This window comes from Montipora foliosa, chromosome 8, assembly GCF_036669935.1.
Source record: "Montipora foliosa isolate CH-2021 chromosome 8, ASM3666993v2, whole genome shotgun sequence".
In the NCBI taxonomy this organism is placed as follows: domain Eukaryota; kingdom Metazoa; phylum Cnidaria; class Anthozoa; order Scleractinia; family Acroporidae; genus Montipora; species Montipora foliosa.
The window spans coordinates 25,048,235-25,051,851 of NC_090876.1; the positions used below are offsets into that span (position 1 = coordinate 25,048,235).

The 3,617-nt window shown below is 39.5% G+C and overlaps 1 pseudogene; it reads right to left on the reverse strand.

Moving 5' to 3' along the window:
- LOC137968422 (zinc finger protein 345-like) overlaps window positions 1–2,725 on the reverse strand; it is a 6,025-nt pseudogene extending 3,300 nt beyond the window's left edge.
- Between the last annotated feature and the right edge of the window lie 892 nt (window positions 2,726–3,617).

The window sequence follows — 3,617 nt, forward strand, 5'->3', positions numbered from 1 at the left end:
AATAGAGCGATTTTCAAATGAGTGTCGTAAAACCAAAACCAAAGTAATTACTTTGGCCAATCAAAAAGGACGGAGACAATCCCGTAAACCAATCAAAACTCGAAGTAATTACACGTAACCGACACAAAGCGCGGGAAAATGAGCACGCGCAAGCCACGATTGGTTTTGGTTTCACCTCTGATTGTTGAAAAAGTGGCGCTAGAACTTTGAACCAATCACTGAGTGAAGTAATCATAAACCAAAGTAATTCGAAAAGTACTTTCGACACTCAATTGAAAATCGCCCTAATTAAAATAAAATATGTTCAAGTGCTATTAGCAACAGCAATGCTGCTTTGAAAAAGGACATACAAGAAGTGAGACTTGGGAGCTCTGGCAACCCGTTGTTACCTGCTTCTGTTTGAAATTTCATCATTAAGTCCTGCTTATAAATTGGAAAAGTTGTAAATCTAATTAAATTAATTCAAAAGAAATAAAAGCAGATCGAATCAAATGTTGGTTTTTCATGAGAGCAGAGTAGAGAACTAATAAATTCAACCCACATGAAGGTTAGTCAGGAATCGAACTTGGGCCACTGCACCAACTCTGATTCCCCCAATAGCAACGTACAGCGGAATTAATGCTACTGTTCATAGATGTTAGACATTTCGTTCAGCTTTGGGGTTAGAACAACAGTTTGTGACTTCTACACAAGGAAGCGTAATTTGGCTGTATTGGACAGCCCACTTTTAATTGTCAAGAAGAATAACCCAACAGCTTAGGTCATGCTCTGGTTGACTTTCTTGCCCCTCAAAAGCTTGTGTGATTATGTTATTTTCAGGCCTATTTGCAGTATCTCTTGGTACTCGGCTAAAACGTTTGCCACGTTCTTTGCATTCATAAGGCTTCTCTCCAGTATAGACTCTTTTGTGTGTCTGTAAAGTTTTTTTATGTCTGAAACACCTGCCGCACTATTAGCATTCATAAGGCTTCTCTCCAGTATAGACTCTTTCGTGTGCCTGCAGAGTTTTTCTATGTCTGAAACACCTGCCGCACTATTAGCTAGCATTCATAAGGCTTCTCTCCAGAATAGACTGTTTCGTGTGCCTGTAGAGTTTTTCTGTGTCTGAAGCACCTGCCGCACTATTAGCATTTATAAGGCTTCTCCTCAGTATGGACTCTTTCAAGTGTCCTTAAAGTTTCCCTGTGGCTAAAACACCTGTCACACTGTAAGCCCTTTCTCCGCTATGGATTCTTTCATGTCTTATTAATGTCCCTGGTTGATTCATTTTTTGTTACACTGTTTACAATCATGAGGCTGTTTTCCGGTACGACATATCTCCTCATACTTACTTCTTGCTTTTCTCTTCACTATGGAGTCTTTCATGTCTCCTTTGACTTGCTACTTGACTGAAGCACTTACCACAATGCTTGCATTCAAAAGGCCTCTCTCCAGTATGGATTCTGACATGTCTCCTTAATCCTGTTGCTCCTGTAAAACACTTTCTGCACTCTTTGCACTCATAAGGCTTTTCTCCGGTATGAATCATTCTATGTGTTCTTAAAGTTGCTAAATGACCAAAACACTTGCCACACTGTTTGCATTCATAGGGCTTCTCTCCAGTATGAACTCTTCGATGAAAACTTAGACCTTCTGGTTGAGAAAAACACTTGTCACAGTGTTTGCACTGATAAGGCCTTATTCCACTATGGATTCTTTCATGTTTCCTCAGGCGTCCTGGTCGTCTAAAGCTCCGGCCACACTGTTTACATTCATGGGGCTTTTCTCCGGTATGAATCATTCTATGTCTTCTTAAATTTGCTAAATGACCAAAACACTTATCACAATGGTTGCATTTGTAAGGCTTCTGCCCAGTGTGGACTATTTCATGGTTCTTTAAAGTAACAATCTACTAAAACACTTGCCACACTGTTTGCATTCATAGGGCTTCTCTCCAGTATGAACTCTTCGATGAAATCTAAGATTTTCTGATTGAGAAAAACACTTGCCACAGTGTTCGCACTGATACGTCCTTACTCCACTATGGATTCTTTCATGTATCTTTAGACCCCCTGCAGAACTAAAACACTTGTCACATTGCTGCATTTATGAGGCTTTTGGCCAGTGTGGACTTTTCCATGCTCCCTTAAACTCCATCTTTGACTAAAGCAATTGCCACAATGTTTGCACTGATAAGGCTTCTCTCCAGTGTGTACTCTTTGATGCAATTTTAGATTTCCAGATTCTCTAAAAACACTTGCCACAGTGCTCACACTTATAAGGGCTTTCTCCACTATGGACTCTTTCATGTCTCCTAAGGTTTCCCGCTGTAGTAAAACACTTACTACACGGTTTGCATTCATATGGCTTCTCTCCAGTATGTGATTTTTCATGCATGTTTAAATTTTGGATGAAACGAAAACGCTTGCCACATTGCTTGCATTCGTATGGCCTTTCTCCACTATGGACTCTTTCGTGTGTCTTTCGACTTCCTGCTCGGGTAAAACACTTGCCACACTCTTTACACTGATGAAGTTGAACTCTTTCTTCACTAAAAGTAGCTGCACCATTACCGGTATTTCCCGGTGCACTAGATTCATCGCAATGAATCATATCTCCAATTCTATTCAATTCAAAATTTTACGAACCTTTGTAATAATTATTGTTTGCTTGCAAGTGTTCAGGAAGCACAAAAATCTTTGTCAATAATTTTGTCCACCTTGAACCCTGAAATGATGAAAGAAAAACAACATTATGAATGTTGAAGACTGCTCAAGATACTCTCAGAAATTATCCTAAAAGTGGGTTCACATCAACATAGTCAATGCATTAAGCCATGCCACAACTGTTGCCACCAGGCCACTTATGTAGTCCCTTCACCCTTTGGTTCAAAGCGATTTCAAGTGAAATTCCTCAGATTTGCTGCCACAATGATCATTTATATTTAACTGCTTTGGAGCAAGCAACATAATCAGAATTCAAAACAAATATACTCTGTAAAATCTCACTGGTTTTGGCTCTGCTTGCTTTTCATCATAATGCATCATGCTTGCAACCACAATGCACTGCTCTATGGGCAAGCCTTGTAATAACAGTGATTTGAGAGATACAAATTAGGATTTAATACTTAAGAGCATCAATCGTACATCAATTGAACGAGTTTCCAGGGCCATAGCCAGAAAAAAATCATGACTGAGGCAATGTCCATGATTAAATTCGCTTCGTAGGTGTTTATGATGAGTACATTTTAAAGAGAATGCTGGAATCACGCTTTATTTTGAAAAATCACAAAAAATGACTGAGGCAACTGCCTCGGTTTGCCTCATACTGGCTACGGCCCTGGTTTCATCAATGAAATTACTAGATCAACATCTCTGCTGGGAGGAAAACGTCAAGGAAGTATCATCACTTTGCTATGCTACTTTGGTAACTTCGAGAAAACTTAAAAGCATTTTACCTCTCAACACCAGGAAACTTTTGTACAAGCTCTAGTTCTTTTCTAAACTGTGCTACAGTGGTATCATCTATAATAATCTACGGACTATCTGGCTAACCGTCTCCAAAGAGTGCAAAAAGCTTCCGCAAGCTTTTTCTGGGAAATTTTGTGAGCACTGTGGACATCATCAAACTCAAATGGT